The sequence below is a fragment of the Mesoplodon densirostris genome, chromosome 12, assembly GCF_025265405.1.
Source record: "Mesoplodon densirostris isolate mMesDen1 chromosome 12, mMesDen1 primary haplotype, whole genome shotgun sequence".
Taxonomy (NCBI): Eukaryota; Metazoa; Chordata; class Mammalia; order Artiodactyla; family Ziphiidae; genus Mesoplodon; species Mesoplodon densirostris.
In genome coordinates this window covers 2406839-2429137 of record NC_082672.1, presented here as the reverse complement: position 1 = coordinate 2429137, position 22299 = coordinate 2406839, and positions in this window count along the sequence as shown.

Genomic DNA, 22299 nt, shown 5'->3' with positions numbered 1-22299 from the left:
CTGTCACCTCTGCAGTAGGCCTGCTTCACCCAAGGGAATGAAGGCTTTTCTTGACCATGACCTTCACAAAAGGTCAAGGAATCAGACAAGGAAGAGCGGCCCTTCCCTCCCGTCCTCAGGGACCCGCCATCAGCCCCGCCCAGCCTGGGCTGTGGATGGAGCAGGGTCTACGCGGGGCCGTGGATAAATGACAGGCGCCTCTGTCACCTCGGATTTCAGAGAAACCACGGGTAATTTCTTAAATCCAGCTGGATTTAGCCTGTGCTGTGTGCTACCTTCCTGCGCTAGTGTGCTGTTATATACTAGATGATACTGAAATTCCTCCTGGTGTGTCTGATGGTCAGATTGCCCAGCCCACTGTGTTTCCTTCGCTCTGTCTGGTAACCCTTTCCTCACCGGAGGTCTGAGCTGAGGATCGCGGCAGGGACAGAGGCAACACAAATGAACTTATTTACAGAACAGAGACAGACTCACAGACACAGAGAGCAGACTTACGGTTACCAAAGGGGAAGGGGGTGAGGAGGGAGAAAGTAGGACTTTGGGATTAGCAGATACAAACTACTGTACATGAAGTAGATAAACAGCAAGGTATAGCACAGGGAAGTATAGGCAAGGTAGTCAATGTCTTGTAATTACCTAGAATGGAAAAGAATCTGAAAAATAATATATATATGACTAATGAATATATATTTAGATATACATAAACGAATCACTTTTCTGTACACCAGAAACTAACACAACGTTGTAAATTAACTAAAAAAAAAAAAAAAAAAAAAAAACGAGCTGGGACGGAGGGAAGGTGCTGTTTCCTGGCCACGTCCACCACCGGTCGACAAGGCTGCCAGGAGGGTTTCACGGGAGGGAGTGGGAGTGCACCGGAGTTTTCACTCGTTCCCAGGAGCTGTCAGTCCCTGAGGCCCTGCAGGAACCCGCGGGCACCTAGACACGAGGACGCGGCCTTCATCCTCAGGGCTCGTGAGTGACCGCTTCCCCATGACACAGCCCTACCCTGTGGGTCGGGCCAGATCCCTTCTTGCACTAACCAGGGCTGGGAACTGTGCAGGGCTGAGTTCTTGAGACGCCTGTTTTGAAAGATGCTGACTTTGTTTTGCTTAAATTAAGATGTCAGGACGCTGTGTCACCCTGACTCCGGGGGCTGTGTCTTGGTTACGACAGAGTCGCTTCAACCGGGTTCTTCCTGCCCTTCTCGGGCGCGCAGGCCTTAGGGCTGAGTCTTCACAATATGATTCCTCTGGGGTTTGCAGTAAGAATATGCATTTAGCTGGCACTGTATCCTGCCTTTATCTCTACTTCTAAGCAAAAGTAAAATATCATCTCTAGTGTGTTTTACAGTAAAATTAAAGAACAGAAAAATATACAGTTAAACAGTAATGAAAAGCTGTTTATGGAAAGCACAAAAAATAACAAAACAAACAAAAACCTCTCAGAAGTCAGCACAGTGTTTGTGGGGATAGGGTGGGTGACAGGGCCTGGAAGTGGCCAAGGAGGCCCTGGGGTCCAAGGGTGTGGGGTGGATCTGCCCTGATGATGAAGCGGTGCTGGGTTTGTGAAATTCACCACGCTGAGGATTTAAGTACACTTTTCTATATGTCATATTTCCATAAGGAGTGAAAGAATTTTAAAAAAGCAATGGGAGAGAGGGCATGGGTCACACAGATCAGGAGACCCCGAAGGCATCTGCTGACGGGGTGCCCACGGTTCTCAGAAGGGCTGCTTTCCACAGAGCGGTCAGATGCAAATGCATATTTAACGGCAGAATTTACATGCCTAAAATGCAAAAACCTGTTGAAATGAACTGTCTCTCCATCTGCCTCTTTTCCCGTCGGTCCAATTTAATAAGGCGCCAGGTAGTCCAGGGCCACGGACCACATCCCTCCTGGGCCTGCCCAGGTGTGAGGCCCAGCCAGCAAACGTGTGTGTTTCATATATTTTTCTTTAACCCTTTGAAAACAATCGCACGTGAGTGCTGTACATATATGTTTTATGGCCTCATCCGACGCCACAACTTTCTTTCCTTTTCTGACGATACTCAAAGTAATTTTTGATAAGAATGTGACCAAAGTCCTCACTTTTGATGTCTCAGAATTTCAAAGCAGCCTTGTTGTTGGGTTTTCGGTGCAAAGTCTAAAAGTTCCGATTAGATGCCAAGTATGACCACCGTGATCCTAGTAGACTTGCTCCAGCACCAGAGGCAGCCTGGGGCTCTGAGACCTTCCACCCGTCTTGGTCCCTCCCCCTAAATTAGCTCATTCTCCTTAAAAACCGTCCGTATCTGACAACTTCCAAAGTATATGCTACCCCGAGATCCTTGATGCCCATCAACACACACTCCCTCCATTCTCGGTCACGGAACTCTTTGTATTTTCACTGCACATCTCATTCTACTTTTCCGTGTGATTTTGGGGGTCCCTGGGGGGCAGATGGTTCCCTCCACTGTTTTGTGACCATCACGTGCCCTGCCTGACACAGAGTCTCTGCCCAACAAACATCAGTTGATAAGTAAATTGTAGTTACACAGAAGCCCAGGGGAGGCAAACACCCTCCGTGTGGCTCTATAATTCAGCACCTGGAGCACGTTGCTTCCCGTGTACGCAGCAAAACTGTCCCTCTGAACCCGCGGTCACCGCAGCCTCTGCAGGTGTCCCCACTCACAGCTCCCTGAGAAACCTGTCTCGCCCATCGTGACCTAGAAAACACTCGGGCATGTGTGGACCGGCCCCCAGCCCTGGCACCCTAGGTGGCAGCCCGGGGGGACAGCAGCCCTGTGACCGGAAGGTCCCGGGGACATGGAAAGCTCATTGTCCCAGGACCTTCAGGGCAGGGCCCCCTCATACAGCTTTAGTATTTCCTACCGCACTCAGCAAAGAGGGTTTATTCCTGTTCCTCCAAACATTTACGGCCCTACACAGATTCACTGTCATCGCAGAGCTAAGCAGGCAGACAGCGGCTCATTACTGGATAAAAGAGTATAAAGATTCCCAGAGCTAAAGTCAGATAGCTGATAGATGGATGGAGAGAGAGAGAGATAAACACATAGATAGATAGATACATAGATACAGAGCTAGATACATAGATACATAGCTAGATACATAGCTAGATATGTAGATAAGTGAGAGAGAGATTGAGTGAGAGAGAGGTGATCCCTGGTTGAAGAAAGTTTGGTCACTACCATCTAGACAAGTGACAGACTCTGGCATGTGGAAGTTTCTGGTGTGCATATGTTATGCATAAAAGCATTTTTGAAGGGGAAAGAGTGGAAGGAAGGAGGGGGATAGTGAAGAGAAACAGGGGATAGAGAAGCCAGAGCAGACCTCCGTTTTTCCAACAGGTGGTTAACTGGGCAGCTGCAGCTGGACCCCTCTGCGGTTTCCCCATGCCCAGAACAACGCATACAGTTCCAGATTCTGGAACCATTATATCAGAGACTCTTCTCCATATTCAGACAGTTCATGAAGCAAACAACTGGAGCAAACTACTTGCAGATCGCTCCTCTGGGGCCAAGATCACCCCTACTGGCCGTTTCTCATTGCCAGCCACAGCGCTGGGGCAGCCCGCATCTCCCCACTTTTCTGTGCTGGGGCCGCTCGGAAGCTGGGGGGCTCCCTGCCTGCAGAGATGGCCTCAGACGAGGGAGCGGAGGGAGGGGGATCTCGCTTTGGACGTGTCCCATGGGTGTGTCCCACGCAGGGCTGTGCCTGCAGCGGTGACATCTCTGCTGCCGGTCCTTGCCCCTGTTCCCCTTGCCATGCCCCACCTCTCAGATAAACTGCCTGCTTTCAGAGGCACCCAGCCAAGACCCTTCTTAGCTCCTGGTCCCCCAAACCACCAAGCTTACACTCCATATTGACAGGATTTGGTGATCTCGACAGTGCTGCTCAGTGGAGACCACAGCTCCAATGAGTTGGAAATCATCAGTACTGACCCCTTTCCTGACAGCATCATGAACCTTGGCCTGTTTGAGGACAAAAAGGAGAAATCGGGACAAAGACGGCCCAAGCTTCTGTAGTAGGTGCTCAGAAACCTCACAGCTGCTCTGGACGGGCGGGGACAGCAGACAGGCATCCTGCAGGGGGCCTGCCTGGAACAGGGGGTCCCATCTCTCAGCACCCCTGGGCCCTGTCTGAGAAGAGGGGTCCTTGTGGTCTTGCCAGGGCAAAGGCAGGAGCTAAGCGAGCCCAGCCCTGCGCCTCACGGCCTGCGGGCACCTCCTACACATGCCATCAGTGGCCAGGCAGGCAGGGTGCCAGCCGATTCTCGTGGACGGGCCCAATGTGGTAGGATATTCAGAACAAAGCCCTTGTCCAGCATCCTTGTCCAGCAGCCCTGCCCACCATCCTCACCAAGCAGCCCTGCCCAGCAGCCTGGAGCCGGTCCAGGTGTGAGCCTGCCTCTTTCACAAGCCCAGACGAGGCCCATGGACAGCTGTCCGGCCCCCCTTGCAGCACAGAGAAAGGATGCGTTCGCAGCCGGGCACAGAGGCCCTGGCAGGGAGCCCCATCCCACGCGAGCAGGAGATAACTGAGCAATTCCAAACTGCGGCAAGAATGAGCCCGGACAGCAGGCAGGAGGACGCCCAGCACCTCAGCTGTGCCGCCACCCAGGACTGCATCTACCCTCACAGAGGTCAGGCTGCACATGGGTGGGCGCCGGCTGAGACAGCCGGCCAGGTGCCCCCAGGAAGTGTCCCAGAGGATTGTTTCTGATCAGCACACACGGTTCCCAAGTGTCAGCCATCATTGTTATAAATGGGGCAGCGATCGACTACAAAAAGGACGAGAAGGCCCCCATTCTCCCTGCCACCCCCTCCTCCTGGAACACCGTCCCATCCCCAGCATCCGTCCCCTGGCCCTGCGGGACCCTGCCTCCTGGTCACGGGGAAGGGAGGCCGTGGGAGTGCAGCTCCTGCCCAGCTCTGCTCGGGCCCCATCTCATCACGCGCTTCCATTCCAAATGCTCCTTCCAGGGACTGACAAACTAAATCACATGCATTTCTTTAGTTTCTTTCATTAAGAAAATGAAGTTTCACAGGAGTTGTTACCATCCAGGCAGAGGGAGAAGGGGAAGATGAGAAATCAAGTGGGAAAGTTCTGCTCCGAGAAGTGAGGAGGGCAGACACTTATTAAGCGTCTACTGTTTACCCTCCATAGGTGTCCATTCAATCGGCCCCGACAGCAGAGCTGTTGCGTCCCTTTTACAAGGAGGTTAGGACGCTTGAGGACCAGGCAGTCATCACCTGTGAGGTGCAGCGTATGCAGGCTGCTGGCGGGAACAGAGCAACGATCCTGAGCATCTGAACAAAGGTGGTGGAGGTCAGAGCAGGTGGAAAAACGCTCAGGAGGGGGTGTCCCAAGGTCGTGAATCCAGAAAGGGGCAATTCCACTGTGAAGTTAATGCACGCTTCCCCATTATGAAGGGAAATGAAATGTGTTCGGTAATAGTGGTCCCTGTGCTGTGTTGCATGAGAAACGGTGTTATTCTTGTTACATGACAACGACAGAAGAGAAGACTTTTAATTCATCCATTCTGGAAAATTCCTGAAATGACTGAAGAACACAGACTCTGCCGAAAATTCTAGAGGCCGCTCTCCGTTTTTCAAGAGACTGCAATGTGGTGGTGATACAGTCACATAAACAGTAGTAAGGGTTGCTATAAGTGTGAAGAGATGACCGGGACCCCAGGAAGGACCCTCTGTCATGCAGAGGGGCTCAAGACAGCCCCTGCCTGGGAAGAAGTTGCTGGGAAACAACTACTGTTGCTTTTTTTTTTTTTTTTTTTTTTTTTTTGTGGTACGCGGGGTTCTCACTGCTGTGGCCTCTCCCGTTGCGGAGCACAGGCTCCGGACGCGCAGGCTCAGCGGCCATGGCTCACGGGCCCAGCCACTCCATGGCATGCGGGATTTTCCCAGACCGGGGCACGAACCCGTGTCCCCTGCATCGGCAGGCGGACTCTCAACCTCTGCGCCACCAGGGAAGCCCCTACTGTTGCTTTTCTAATGGCATTTCATCTACTGTTGCTGCTGATTTGGCAGTAGAAGAAGCGGTGAGCGGAAATTGTCTCGGAGCTCTTCTCAGCTGTGCTGTTCTGTGATGTTAACCTTGGTGGGAAGATTCGAGGCTGTTCCCAAAGGACTCGCAGTCTTACAAAGCAGAAACAACCTCGCCTCTGCGGTTAAGAGATAACCTTCACCATCGCCGTGTCCTGACCCCCCTCAGGCCAGGCCTCAGTTTGGGGTCGCATCACTGGGTCCAGGTCCACGGGCAGCTCCAGCGCTGGGCGCCTGAGCTTCCGTCTCTGAAATGGAAATAGGAACAGTGCCTGACGGGTGGCACCAAGCGTCCTGATGAGACAGGGGAAAGGTCTAGTGCCTTGATGTTCAGTACCGAATGTGGGGCTTTCTCTCTCAAGAAAAGGTTATAGAAGAATGTAGGATTGACCAATAAATAAAACCATCCCATTAATTGATAAAGAGGGAAAACTTTCTGAGGTTAAATGAAATTTCCGGAGCTTAAGTGATTTTTACCATCCAAGTGAAATAGAAATCAAATTTTATCTGTGGTTCTGAAAAGTCCCCTTTTGTGATGGGATTTATTCAGTCCGGTTCTGAGTGGGTGTGCTGTTGGGATACATTATTTAATCTTCACCCTTCATTTGTCCAAATTGTTCAACATGTGCATTTGTTCTTGAGGAGAATGACTCAAATTAATAACTAGGTTTTTTTCCCCATCTTTGGAATGTGCTACATCAAGTTCTGCCCCATTTCCTGGTAATTCAAATTCTAATGGTAACCTTCACTCTTTTGAAACTTCCTTTTGTGACAGGGATGAGGCTGTCTTAGCTGCAAAGAGGAAACAAGAGAGGCCTGTGTCAGGCACAGAAGGACAGTGGGACACTGACTGTTTCCTGGCACCTCCTTCTAAGTGGGCCAACCCTTTCTGATGCCCTAGCACCCCAGAGAATTGGGGTACCGTTTTTGTGACTCTCAGTGACACCGTGGGTCTCCAGTGAGGGCAGGGCAACCCCATATCAGCTCTCAGAGCCTTGCTGACTGCCACCACAATAACATCTTCTCATTACATCTCTGGGTGCCTTCTTCTGGTTCAGTGAAGAATTCTCAGTCAGCTATTAGTGAAATGGAGACAATAAGCAGTGTGCCGTAGGTCATGGAAATGGTACGTCGTAGCTCAAAATAGACAAGCTTTCCTCATTTTCAGGCCAGCGTTCTACAAGTCAATCAGATCGTGTTTTTGAGTATTAATTAGACACCCATAGCACGCTTAGTGTCATGTAAAGGGCCCTGAGGATGGAGGAGAGGAGGTGTGCATCTGGGGCTTGAAACATTTATATTCCAGACCAGAGCATACATCCACCAGAAACAAAAGTGAGAAAAAGCAGAGCAGAAGAAAACAATTACGGAATGGGGTTAGAGAGGACTCCTTGAAGAAGGGAGGATCTCACGTCACAACATCCTCGCGGAAAGCTCTTTGCATTTGGTGTCAGGGCAGGGTTCCAAGCTGCAAACATTTTTCTTTATACCTACTAGTCTACAGAGGAAAATTGGAAGGCAAAACTACTAAGAATGAATACATTTGCCAAAAACAGCTAAATTTAATTTAGTAACAAAATGAACCAAGTTTAAAGTTGTTCAAGTTGGCAAGTAGTCATCCATTTAAAAAATGTTTTTTCTTTAAAAAGGGGCACTGGCCAGTTCAGGGAACCCTGGGGATCCAGCTCATGAAGGCTGGACGGTGGCTTCCGGGCACCGGCACTGCAGCCCCAGGGCTCCGATGCCACAGGCTCCTCCACCCAAACAGCCAGCTGCTTCCTTCCTGCCCCTTTTGTGAACATTTTGTTATGTTTTGTGAACAGTTATTACTGACTCTTTATTTGGTTGGCGTTTTTCGCGAGTGAACTGTTTCATACAATCTGTTTTTCGAAATAATGGAAACTCACTCCCTTAAGGGCTAATACTTTTTAAAACTATTTTAGATGGTTTGTAATATGTGAAACTTCTTTTGGCATTCTTAAACACATAACAGTTTAAACTTTTTGCACGTGTGTGATTCAGTGCCTTTGTGAGGAGAGTCAAATTTTGGACCATTATGTCATTTAGAGCCACTGAATTAGAGAGGGGTCTTCGTACCCACGTTCAATGGTTCCAGACTTCAATTACCTTAATCTTTTGTATTTGCTTTTCATAGTTTTTCTTCTTCCTCCCGTGTCTTGCTGTATTTTTCTTTAATAGATTTCAGATCTCATCTTGTGGGCTAAGACACATCATGGCTACGTAGTTAGAGAGAGTGAAGAAAAGCTCAGGACAGAGAGAGGAGTCAGGATAAAGAGACTAGAGAAAATATCAAAACTGAGATTTGCTGTTGTTGTTAGAAACCCCCTGCTACCCGCCCACCCCGGCTGGGAGCGAACGCAGAAGGGTCTCCGCCAGAGCAGCAACTACGGAGGGCAGGTGCTCTTCTCATATTCTCTCTGTCTCGTCGTCCCGGTCCTCTTGGTCCGGAACATTTTCCTCTCCTCTGATGCCGCCCCGTCGCGATCACCAACGTACTGTGCTGTGTCTCATCCAAAATCCGTGGGCTCTGGTCTCCCCGTTCTGCTGCCTTTACCGCCAACCTTCTTGATACATTGCACTTCCTGTTTCGACTTCCTCACTTCCCCTCACGCTCCAAAAAGCTGAAATTGGATTACCTGCCCCCCATCTAGTAAGGAAATAAAATTCACCAAACCTGACTCCCTAGAGAAGCTGCCCTTGCTGGCCACCCACGACTTCCTAAACTGGTAAACCTGCGAGCAGGCTACCACCTCCACACACCCCCAAGAGCCATGCCCCCCTAAGGGCCCTGCCTTGATCCTTCCCGAACTGCTTCCTGTATCTTCCTGACTCTTCCTCATCCTCCTGTGTGCACTTCCCTTCTTCCATGTGCCCGTCCAGGCCGGATCCACCCAGGGATTCATCCTGTCTGTTCTCCTCACTCCACACTCAGCAGAAAAGCTGTCAACCCACAGATGCCCCAGCCTGTCAAGAGGTCGTGGCTCCGCCCACTGGGTTCTATCTTTGCTCCTCTTCCGACAAACTTGGATTTGTTTGCTGTGTGACCAGAGCCAGGCTTTTGCTGTGCAGAACGCGGTGGGGACGTGGGGAGAGTTAAAGGGCGTCAGAAGATGCAGCTAAAAGGCGCCTGGGAGAGTGACAGGGACCAGGAGCTGGGCAGGTGCTGGGCGTCTTCACACTTTTCAAGGAGCAAAGGAAACCTGGGGAGCTTCCAGGCTTTCCAGGGTCCTGAGCTTGGCCTCTGCGGGTGGGGGCTCTGGGCTGGAGCCATGTGGCTACACCACCTTCCTGAGCAGCAGCATCATCAGCTCCCTGCCTGGCGGGCATCTTGTGGCAGATCAGACGGCTTCTGCTTCTGCTTCTTTACTAAGGGCATCACCCACTTCTGATGGCCAGAGCTGGGAACTCAATTTCTCCAAGTTGGCAAGCAGGCCCGAACCAGTGGGGTCCTGGCCCAAAAGATGGCACACTGCAAAGGATTTAACAGAAGAGAGTTTTATGGAGGGACTGTTTATACAGATGTGGGCAGGGTTATGGGAACACAGAGGAAGGGGGAAAAGGTGGAGGAGTCCTTTTCTGTGAAATGTCCGGCATGGGCATCTACAGAGGCAGAGAGTGCATCAGTGCTTACCTAAGGCCAAAAGCCTGGGGGCCGGGGCCGGGGCAGTGACTGCTGGCGGGCGCAGGGTTTCTTCTGGGCTGATGAAAATGTTCTAAAATTGATGGTGATGACAGCTGCATGACTCTGTGAATGTAGCCCAAACCACTGACTGGTGTACTTTAAACGGGTGAATCGTGTGGCATGTGAATTATATCTCAGTAAAGCATATGTGTGTATATATATGTGGGTGGAGTGAAGCTTCTAGACATCTCAGAACTGAGCAACAGGGGAACTGTTGCCCCCAGACAGGAGGGGAGGGACCAGTGATGCTGGACCCTGAGAGGGTGGCTATCCTGAGGACCGCCTGGCAAGAGTGGAGGCTGGAGAAGAACAAAGCTCCTGCCAGAGGGCAGAAAGCTGGGTAGCAGGGGCAAGAGAGACCCCACGTTCTCTTTTCCCCCACAGCCTCCAGCCTGTGTTCCCTAGTGTTCACACTCAGTCAGGGGAGAGGTCAGCCTCCCGGGGCCCAGAGCAGGTGCCAGGGAAGGCAGATGGAGGATAGCCAGAAAGTATGAATTCACAGAATATTATGAATTGCTTCATCCCGTCCTCCACCGTTGATACGTTTGCAAGGACCCTCATTAGGTCAGGCCTTGAGCTTAATAGAATCCTACTTCTAAAGCATCCATAAGACAGCCAGTCCTCACATGGATGCCACGGGGCCTAATGCCAGGATGGGGAGCACGGACCAGGATGGGAGCAGCGAGACCACGGGGATGTGGCCGTGGCAGGACCGTCTGTGTGGAGGAGGGTACACACATGGAAACGGCATGAGGGGAAAACAGCGATGTTTGCACAGCGTCTGGACTCAGGTCAGGGGTCTGGCTGACCCCACGCTGCCTCTTTCAGGCACTTCTGGCCTATTCTCGCCCAGACAGCATATTAAACCGCTGCTTTCAGATAACAAAGAAGGCAATCTTCACGTTCTGTGTTAGCATTGCATATTCCCCAGCTATAGCCATAAACATCATAAATGTAAACAAGGCATTTGGATGTGGAAATGTGTCACAGACTAAAAAGGAAACTCAAATCTTCTCCAGCAAACTGCAAATCACATCCAAGGGCACATGTTCCGGGAGCGGGTCTTGAAAGAAAACTCCAGAAACACTTTATAAAGACATCGTTCAATGCAACTAAACACAAGCAGAATTTGGTGGTTTGGATGCTTTCCTTAAACAGAAGTTACAATAAAATGTTTTGACAAAGAAATGCTAACTCACATGGTTTAATATTTCATGATTTCCTTGTGAAAGTTTTACGAGAAGCTCTGGTAAGAATTTCTAAACGTTGTAACTCTTGTGGGTGTAGTAGCGTGGCATATGATCAATATCCAATACGGGCAGAGGCCCAGCAGAGACGGATGAGGCCACAGAAGCTAAAGGAGTCTGTCCGATCTTCAGTTAGGAACTAGAAACAGAAGAGATCACCACAGCGTTTGCAAGGCTGTCAGCAGAATTTACCACCGAGAACGCTCCGCAGTTAGTCCCATGTCACACTGCGGCAAGCCTGAGCAAGCAGCTGGGACCTCTCAGTGAGAATGATTTCTCATCTTCCTTTTTATAATCTACTCATAGCCTTCTCTTCTGTTTCCTGTAAACTACAATAAGAAAACACAACAAGACAGAATGAATGTGCGGTGGACATTTTTTGGTTGCATTTTTTCTTACAAACATGCTGTACTGTATAAGGTGTACATTCGATGGTTAACACTTAAAATAGGCATCCCATGCCAGATACTCGGGTACCACCTGAACATGAAAGCTTTAGTCTATCCTTGGAGACATCTGAACAGATGACTTAAGTTGAGAGAAAAACGCCAGAAAATGCTTTTACTTTTCATCTGGCTGTTTGTTCATAGGTATAATTAGGATGTGGAACTTGAATCTAATTACAGGTACCAACTGAAACCTGAAAGAAAGTGATGATGAGTTGACAACTATTTACAGTCAAAAGCCCCAAATCTTGGTGTCAGAGAGGAAGGAAGCATATTTTTGAGAGACTAGCATTTGCCAAGGTGATCTGGTGCCTCTTGCCATCCTCACAATTACCCGAAGGTGGGTGTCAGCCACAGGCAGTGTGCGAGACTTCACCCTCTGTGCAAGCTGACAGGTTAGCCTGGCACAGTGCCAAGGATGCTGGCAGAAGACACAGCCTCCCGGCTCAGAGAGGCCTCTACTGCTCCCAGCACAGCAGGCAGCATGAGTTCCATGCCTACCTCTGTCCCCCTTGACCCACACGGGTGATGCAGCACATCCCGGGGTTGTGTCCCAGTGGATCAATTCCACGCTTAGGAACCCCCAGTCTTTTATGATGGGTTGCAAACGACCTGCTCCCTGCCCCAGAGGGAGACCTTATCGCTATTACAAACAACAGCGAATGAACCTGCCCCTTGCAGATTAGAGGGAGGAAGACACTCCATCTCCCCAGACTGTTTGCCTTACTCCCATCCTGGGAAAGATCGTTGTGACAAAAGCTGTCAGTGCGTCTGCTCACAAGAGACCCGTGGACAGTCGTCTCCTGACTGTGGGCAATCTTCTTCCAGTTATTACAGATTCGTAAATTAAACACTGGAGGAGGCATCCAACCTGCTCAGGGTCACAAAGCTTAAGTTGAAGCATCAGGATTCCAGTGCAAGTGGGTCTGATCCCTGAGGTCAGCTCTATCAGACAGCTGGACAGCATCCTTCCACATGAGAGAGCAATTCGTTAATACGAAAAGGCATTATTACCACAAACTCCTGAATTTCCCACCTAGCTCCTTGAGTATGTAGATTTTTCAATGACAGACCTATTACCATCAATCCTTTTAAACAGGCCTCACAGCCTAGCACTACCATTCTGCATTTTGCACATGTAGAACATGAATTACAGAAAGTAAACCAGCAGGAGAATCAGAATTGTAGCAGGGGCAGGGCACATCCTTACTGGGTTTGGTCCCAGCTTTGGAAAGCAAGGCAAAGCAGGGACCCCTGTGTCCCCTTAAATCTTTGACTCTTCAGATCAGGCCTTTTTTAATGCTACATGGTGTGGCACCTGAATTTGGGCACACCGTGCAATTTTTTTTCCTGTAAAGCCAATAATATTATATTCCTAGATAGTTTGGTAACCCAACTGAAAAAATTATTCTGGTCTATAAACAAATTTTCTAAATATTATGTGTGGGGCTTCCCTGGTGGCGCAGTGGTTGAGAGTCCGCCTGCCGATGCAGGGGACACGGGTTCGTGCCCCGGTCTGGGAAGATCCCACATGCTGCAGAGCGGCTAGGCCCGTGAGCCATGGCCGCTGAGCCTGCACGTCCGGAGCCTGTGCTCCGCAACGGGAGAGGCCACAACAGTGAGAGGCCCGCGTACCGCAAAAAATAAATAAATAAATAAATAAATAAATATTATGTGTGCATTTCTGCAAGGATTTCTTACCAGAAAACACTTTTTTAAAAAAATTGTATTTAAATTTAAAGATTATAATTCTTTTCTAGACACAGAGAAAGACGTTATACAATTGAAATGTATGGTTTATTCCCAATATTGTCTACTGATTTACTTCTAAAACGTTTGTGCTATATGTGCCCATTAAAAAAAGAGAAGCAGCGAAATTGCCAAAATTAAATGGCCTTAAAAAGGATCAGAAAGAAAAAAGTGGCCAGATTTTTGCCTAAGTCTAACTACTTCAAGAAGTGAAAACCACACAGGAAACCACTTTGACCAAGTGCTTGACATTTACTAGATATATAACATGATTTGGGCTTCAGATAGGGCAGAATCTTTTTTTTGCCAGCTTTATTGAGGTATAATTAACATACAATAAGATGCACATATTTAAAGAGTATAATTTTTTTAGTTTTCACATATGTACACACCCATGAAAATATCACCACAGTCAAGATACTGCCTTGTGATCCACTGTAATCCTCATTTTCTCCCCTCCCCAGATGAATGTGTTGTAAATATTTTCTTTCAGACTTGAGTAGAATCTTGACATCTCATGAAACCTCAGACATAAATGTTTCCAAATTAGAGCTTCTCAAATTAGCTGTGAAGTTTTACCTTTTTAATTTGTATAGAAAAGCAAGATATGTTATACTCTATTTTTAACTAAAGCTTTCAATTTAATAATTATATCATACAAAATACATTAGCCGATTTTTAAGTTATACTTAATAATTTAGGAAGATTTTTTTCATTGACTAAGAATGCATTTTAGAAATATTAATTGTACAAACTTATCCTGCAACTTGATTTCTTTTCCCTTTCAGCAAAATGAACTAAGGCGAGAATGTTTTAATCTATAAAATTAATTATAAATATTAGCACCTTATGAAGCACACTGGGCAGGGATAACTAAGTCTAATATTGTAATAGTAATGGTTACATTTTGATCATATTATAGGATTTGTATGGCAATTTTCTTCATTTTAAAACAAAGTTGTTCTACAACAGGATGACCCTTGAAAACATGCTAGGTGAAGTGAAAGAAGCCCGTCACAAAAGACCACATATTGTATGATACCTTTTAAATGAAATGTCGAAAATAGGCATGAAAGTAGAAACAGAAAGATTAGTGGTTTACTAGGGTTGTGGGGTTAGGCAAAGTGAAGGCTGACTGCCAATAGGTTTGGGGTGGAAGGATGTTCTGATATTAGCGGTGATGGTCGCACAGCTCTGTGAATATATACAAAAACCCACTGAACTACACACTTGTAAAGGTGAATTTTATGGTATGTGAATTATATTTCAATAAAGTGAGTATTTTTAAAATTTGCTGAACTTCCTGAAAAATATCAATAAAGCCCATCTTCCACTCCAATAATTTGAGTTTCTTTGTATTCTCAAACAGATACTCAATGTTTCCCAGAATTTGTGTCCCCCTTAGATGACGGATGCTAATAAATAAAGCTGAGACTCAGATCTTTGAAAGGATTAGTGAAACAGATAAACCTCAGCACATAAACCTGAACTTAAAACGTCCCCACCTCCACTCTCCACCTCCACCCTCCATCCCAAAACAGAACTCCAGGCCTAAGTCAAATCCAAATGTTGAAAGAGGGGTAGGGAAGATCAAAGAAGGGAAAAAGGGGGACACTTCCAAGTAATTTTTATGAGACTAACATAAGTTTGACCTCAAAATCTAAAAGGACATTATAAGAAACTAAAGTGATAGGCTAAACTTCCTCATGCATATGGATCTAAAATTTATAAATAAAGTATTAGCAAATCAAATATAGCAAAGTATAAAAAGGATAACACATCACAAAATTTGGGGTTCATTCCTGGGAGTAGCATATTAACATTATTTTTTCTAAAAAGAAAAATTATGTAATCATAGACTTGATAAAGAAAAACCATGTGAAATCATTTAATCCATTTATGATTTGAAAAGAAAATCTCTTAGTACCTAGGAATAAACTTATATTTCATTATTACAATAATAGATATTTTTTGAAGGTAGGAATAAAGTGAAATGTCACCATCATGGTAAAGAGAATTTAAAAACATATTTAATAGTGAAATTTTGAAACTTTTCCACCTGAGATTAGGAAGTAAACAAGAATGTTTGGTGTCACCAACACTATTCATCATTAAACAATCGGTTCTAGCCAGTGGAATAAAAATATAAATGTTGGAAAAGCAGTAACAAAGCTGCCATTGTTTACAGATATATGATTGTACATGTAGAAAACAAAAATTATTAGAATGAATAAATGAACTTAGTAAAGTTGTTAAAAACAAGTCACTATTTTAAAAATCAAATATATTTCTATGTACAAGCAATAGAACAGCTGGAAAACAGCTGGAAGCATATCATTTACAATACCATAAAAATATCAAATATTTAGGACTAAATTTAAAAAAAGATGAACAAGAACCACACAGAGAAAACTACACAACATTACTGCAAAAAAGTAAAGATGATCTAATTAAATGGGGGGTATACCATGCACATGGATTAGAAATGTTTTTATTATATCAGTTTTACTCAAATTAATCTATAAATTCAATGCCACCCCAATAAAAATCTGAGCTGGATTTTTTTTTGTGGTAATTGACAGCTGATTCTAAAATTTACTTGGGAACACAAAGATTCAAGAAGAGCCAAGATGGCTTCTAATAAAAAGAACACAGTGGAAGGACTTAGTCTACCAGATGTCAAAATTTATTATAAAGTTTCAGTAACTAAGGCAGTTTTTTAAATTGAAGTATAGTTGATTTACAATGTCATGCTAGTTTCAGGTGGACAGCACAGTGATTCAGTTATAGATATGTGTGTGTGTGTGTGTGTGTGTGTGTGTGTGTGTATATATATATATATATATAGTCTTTTTCAGATTTAAGGCAGTTTTTTTGTGTAATGATAGACACAAAGACCAAAGAAACAGAATAACTAGTTCAGAAACACACTCACACATATGGACACCTGATGTATGGCAAGGGTGGCAGCATGCACAGCAGTAGAAGGATTTTTTTTCAATAAATGGTGTAGTCAGCAGTTGCTGGATCTTTCAGAATGCATTATAATTATACATATCCCCAAATATTGGACACCTGGTTTGCCAGTAGAAAACCCTGAGAAACTCATTTTGGACTAGAACACTTTCTCTGGGCTAATTATCTCTGCCCTCCAAGAACAGCCGTGAATCTGATGTCTTCTTGGTTTCAGCAAGGCAAGTATAGTGAAATCAAGTCCCATCTGATGAGAAGTGGACACTTTCCTCCTCTTTTACTTCTGTAACTTAATATCTCTTTATTAGCTAATACCATATATCTAGGTTTTTGAATTAATATTTTCTTTCACGTCACCTCTCATTTTTATTTTCTCTTAATGATTTAAAAATGTGAAAGCGGGCTTCCCTGGTGGCGCAGTGGTTGAGAGTCCGCCTGCCGATGCAGGGCACACGGGTTCGTGCCCCGGTCCGGGAAGATCCCACATGCTGTGGAGCGGCTGGGCTCGTGAGCCATGGCCGCAGAGCCTGCGCATCCGGAGCCTGTGCTCCGCAACGGGAGAAGCCACAACAGTGAGAGGCCCGTGTACCGCAAAAAAAAAAAAAAAAAAAAAAAAAAGTGAAAGCATTCTTAGTTCGTGGGTCATACAAAAACGGAAAGCAGGCTGAATATGCCCCACAGGTTTGTAGTTTGCCAACTCCTGGCTTAAAATATTAACATTCATTCACATTAATCTGCAGTCTATGTGACCTCAGAATAGGGGCTGCTTGAGAGGCTGTAGATTTGTGTAGAAAATTGTACAAGACTGAAAGTACTTAGAATGTACCTTTTTAAAGCAGGAATTCACCCTGCCTTGGCACTCCTTATAATTGCCTTGCAACAAGTAAACCAAATTATTAAACTAAAGAAAATAATTTTTGGCATTGGTCTTTGAATGGGCATCTCTTCATGAATTTACTATATTTTAACAAATAATTTCTAGGTAGAACATAACTCTTACTTGTAATTGGGTATATATCTGCTGGATATTTTGTTATATATATACTCTTGGCTACAGAGCCCTCTAGAAGTTTATGTTTTACTCTATTGCCAGTTTACTATATTTATAAATTGAAACTCAAACTGTAATCCTGTCTTCTTTTTTTTTTTTTTTTTTTTTTTTTTTTTTTTTTTTTTTTTTTTTTGCGGTATGCGGGCCTCTCACTGTTGTGGCCTCCCCCGTTGCGGAGCACAGGCTCCGGACGCGCAGGCTCCAGACGCGCAGGCTCAGCGGCCATGGCTCACGGGCCCAGCCGCTCCGCGGCATATGGGATCCTCCCAGACCGGGGCACGAACCCGTATCCCCTGCATCGGCAGGCGGACTCTCAACCACTTGCGCCACCAGGGAGGCCCCTGTCTTCTTTATTTAATAACTGTGTGGGAAATTAATAAACTGTGTGCTTGTTGAAAAAACTCTTGCTATTAAACCAAAAGAGTCTTGTTTCTGGAATCCCAGTGCAAATGAAAGGGCAGAATCATAGAAAATTCTCTCATAACTAGCTGCTGAGATTAATGTTTTAAAAGATGCTAATGATACTTAAGCTTCTCATGGGAATTACAACCATGAATACTCAAACTACATAGTACCTAATCCTAATACTGTTTAGTTAGTAATATATTCCCGACCGCGCTATGGCTTCCTGCTAGCCTAGTGAAAAAGTCATGGTCTCGGGATGTATTAATATATAATTACTTTAAAGAATTTAATATCTAAACAACAAATTGCTTCAATCTAATCTAAAATGTGAGTTACTCTATATTTACTCATTTTGACCTTGATATTTAAGTAAGTCTGCATTAAACAAACAAACAAAAAACCCTTGAAACCAAAAATTGTCATACTTTTCAAAATAGATACTCAGGTCAAAGGAAACTGGCCACATTATATGAACAACTAAAATTTTTCAGTCTATGATTTTCATCTTTTCTGATAATTGGGTTTTTTAAATAAATTAATTTTATTTATTTTTGGCTGCATTGGGTCTTCACTGCTGTGCGTGAGTTTTCTCTAGTTGCGGCGAGCGGGGGCTACTCTTTGTTGCGGTGCACGGGTTTCTCGGCGGTGGCTTCTCTTGCTGCAGAGCACGGGCTCTAGGTGCATGGGCTTCAGGAGTTCTGGCACGCCGGCTCAGTAGTTGTGGCTCGCGGGCTCTAGAGCACAGGCTCAGTAGTTGTGGCGCACGGGCTTAGTTGCTCCATGGCATGTGGGATCTTCCTGGACCAGGGCTTGAACCTGTGTCCCCCGCATTGGCAGGTGATTCTTAACCACTGAGCAACCAGGGAAGCCCTGATAATTGGTTTTTTAAGTTGATTTTTCTTGTGAAAACTCAATCTAAAATTTATTTTTAAAAGATAATATTATTGTGTAATAATATAATCAAATTATTTACATAGTTATGTTTTGTCTTGGTAACTACCTTAAAAAATAAATATGTAACAATATCTGTGCCTTATTTAAAAAAATCAAACTGGTAAAAAATAATCAAACTGGTGAAAATATTGGGCAGAAAAATTTATCTGTGCAGTCTTGTAATTATTCTATACATCACAGAGAGATAAAAATAACATCTTATTCTCTGAAATTACTTTAGTGCGTTTTCTATACCAAGAAGAGAAAACGATGTCAATGTAAAGGTTTCCCATTTAGGGAACACTGCATCTATATGATTGCAGGATTGTAGTTCATTCATTTTTCACAATTCTGAGGCACCATGCCAATTACTTAGACAAGAAAACTGGGTTTCAGAAAGGGAATTGGGCATTAGTGGCCAAGAGCAGTTTGACATTCAAAGAGGGGTCTGTGCGACTCTGAGCCCGTGGTCTCCATCACACCGGGTTACGATTGCTAACAGAGGTACAGACCACCTGCACGGGTCCAGAGGGAGGACGGGCCTGCAGTTGTGGTCAGCGGGGAGCACGTCTGTGAGGGCGTGGGCCTGGGTCTGGAAGTCGGCGGTACTGAAGACAGGTCACATTGTGCCCTAGTAATAACTGGCCCCAAATTTCAGTGCTTAACGCCCACTGCGGGGCCCAGTGACTCTGCAGGGTCAGCCAGGGCTGAGACCAGCTGATCGATTTTATGGCACCTTCACTCCTATGTGGACTCAGTCACTGCAGCCAGGGAAGACGGGGCTGGGTGGTCACTCACTGGGTCTTCCACCCAGAAGAGACATTACTTTGCGTCTACACCATTTCATTGACCAAAACAAGTCAAGTGGCCATAGCTGACATCACACGTGCAAGGTGACATTCTGTGTGCTTAGGAGAGGGAAATCGAAACTAGTCCACAGAGCTAACGTCTAAGGGAGATGGTTAGGATTTCAGCCGGTGGGTCTGAATGGGGCGTTCCCAGCGGAGGCAGGAGGATGAACAAGGCTGGCAGGCAGCAGGCAGAGGCGTGTTAGTCAGATGGGAGGGGGGCAATCTGCTTGGAACTCACACGTGGAACAGTAGGAAACTGAGCTAAGAAAGTGAACTGGGGGCTTCCCTGGTGGCGCAGTGGTTGAGAGTCCACCTGCCGATGTAGGGGACCGGGGTTCGTGCCCCGGTCCGGGAGGATCCCATATGCTGCAGAGCGGCTGGGCCCGTGAGCCATGGCCGCTGAGCCTGTGCGTCCGGAGCCTGTGCTCCGCAACGGGAGAGGCCACAACAGTGAGAGGCCCGCGTAACGCAAAAAAAAAAAAAAAAAAAAAAAGTGAACTGGGCTGAGTCACCTTGGATGCTAGGGTTTTTTTAGGGTGAACAGAGACATGATCAGAGGAGTATGTTGGGAAGATGGGGACGGTTTGAACTGAGGAGAGGATGCAGCAAAGAACCCAATAGGAGGGTATAGTCATAGAAAGAACTGCTAGGATGGGGAGCCCAGGAGGATATGGAAAATGAAAGAGGAGGAAGAGTCAGGGACAACACTAAGATCAGAGTGACACGCCCCTAAGCCAGGCCTTCAGAGGAGCCATGGGATGGGGGGGGAAGGGGGGAGGGACTGGCAGCAAGACACCATGAATCCTGCAGATGGAAAACAGCTGGAAAGGTGGCTTAGTAACTTAGGAGAGGAGAGAGGAGCGCTTGTTTCCCCTACACCTAGAAGTTTAAAATTTTACAGTATGTAACGTACCAAATTCAGTGTTGCAATGAAAACAATTGTAGCACATGGCCCAAACAAGAATACAGTCAGATAATTTTAATTCTTTAATTCTATGGCTTGAAACCCGCCCAAGGCTTACTGCGACATTCTGAGCAAATAGAAGTTCTAATGCAGTGTCTTTTAATAATTAAAATATGCATAAAAGTTAATATTTAATGATTTTTCTTTTTTTCCACATACATAAGCATGAATACTTCTGTACTGATTTACTCCCATCCAAGTCTATTAAAAAAAAAAAAAGCTCTTCTGGACTTTCCTTTTTCTCATGTACCTTTTTATCCCCTGCAGTGCCAATATTCAAATCTAAACTGAAGACATTTCTACACCCATGGACACTTGGAGAATACATTCACGTGCTTACTTTAACTTAAACCTTGTTAAAGGCTCCGTTAGGTGGGTTGTTCAGGTCATTGCCATCAAGAAGTTTATTTTTTGCTTGAGAAAACTGAGCCTCCGAGAGCTACAAGGACCCAGTTCACTGTCCTACGATTCGTGTAAGGGATGTATCTCACACTGGGGAATCTGACTCCTTCCCCAAAGCTGCTTTCTCATTCTAACACCTCTGATCACATGCGTAAAATTGACTTCCATGCTAGTTCAGTGATATGATGGAACCAGCCTCACCCAGGAGAAAGGAGAGGTGTGACCGCAGATGTGTGACATTGGAAAAGTCATAGTCTCAAGGTCAGAAAGGACCTAAAGAGTCATCTGAGCCAGTGATTATCAGCCCTGACTCTCAGAATCTCTTAGGGAGACTTCAGACAGACTCCTGGACTCACTCCGCATGCTGGTTCTGTGTCTGGGATTTTGGGCTGAGGAAACACATATGTTTAAAAAGTCCTCTGAAATGTGAACAGAGTCGAGAGTTGATGACTCTTATTGTTTGTTTTCAAGGTATAATAATAGTAGGGGAATATATATTTTAATAGTCCTCGTCTTCTGAAGATACATCTGAAACACTAATGAAACAACACAATGTCTGTTTTTTGTTTTAAAGTAATCCGGCGACAAGGGGAGAGGGCAGCAGGTACACGCAGCAGGCTTGTGCTATAACTGCTGCAGCTGGGCGATGAGCGGGGACGGAGGGGGGGTTTCTCAGTTTGCCAGCATATATCACCGAGATGCTTCTACAATAAGAAATTTGCAAAAGAAACTCCCCAGGAAATTCTGATCCGACCACACAGCTCTAATGACAGAGATTGCCTGTGTCTTGTACCGTGTGCGCTCACCTACATCTTTGTGGTATTGCTGGAGATCACTCACCTGCGCACACCAAAGTGTGGACATGGTTCGACTGAAATAGGGCACTTAGAATATAGAGAAGTGAGCAAGGGGCTAGAAGTAAGTGTTCTCAGATACGATTTGCTCCCCCCAAACCAGGGACTATTTTCTGGGTCCACTCTTTGATACTACTCTTTTACCTCCGTTTTCAGTCCATTCCCACTTTGACCTTTTACCCTATAGTTTCCCTACTTTGTGTCCAGGTGTGGATTTAGTCTCATTCATCCTGATCCACGTTTGAAAGCACTTTTAATCTGAAGACTCTTGTTTCTCACATTCTGGAAAATTCCCGGCTTTTATTGCTTTAATTATGCTTCTCTGCCATTCCCCCTGTTCCCCTGGAATTCCGATAAGACTGACCTCTCCCAGACTATTGTTCTTGTCTCTTACAGACTCTTATTTTTTTATTATTATTATTATTTTTTGCTGTACGCGGGCCTCTCACTGTTGTGGCCTCTCCCGTTGCAGAGCACAGGCTCTGGATGCGCAGGCTCAGCGGCCATGGCTCACGGGCCCAGCTGCTCCGCGACATGTGGGATCTTCCCGGACCGGGGCACGAACCCGTGTCCCCTGCATCGGCAGGCGGACTCTCAACCACTGTGCCACCAGGGAAGCCCCAATATTTAATTTTTTAAACAAGTAAGATTAATTTC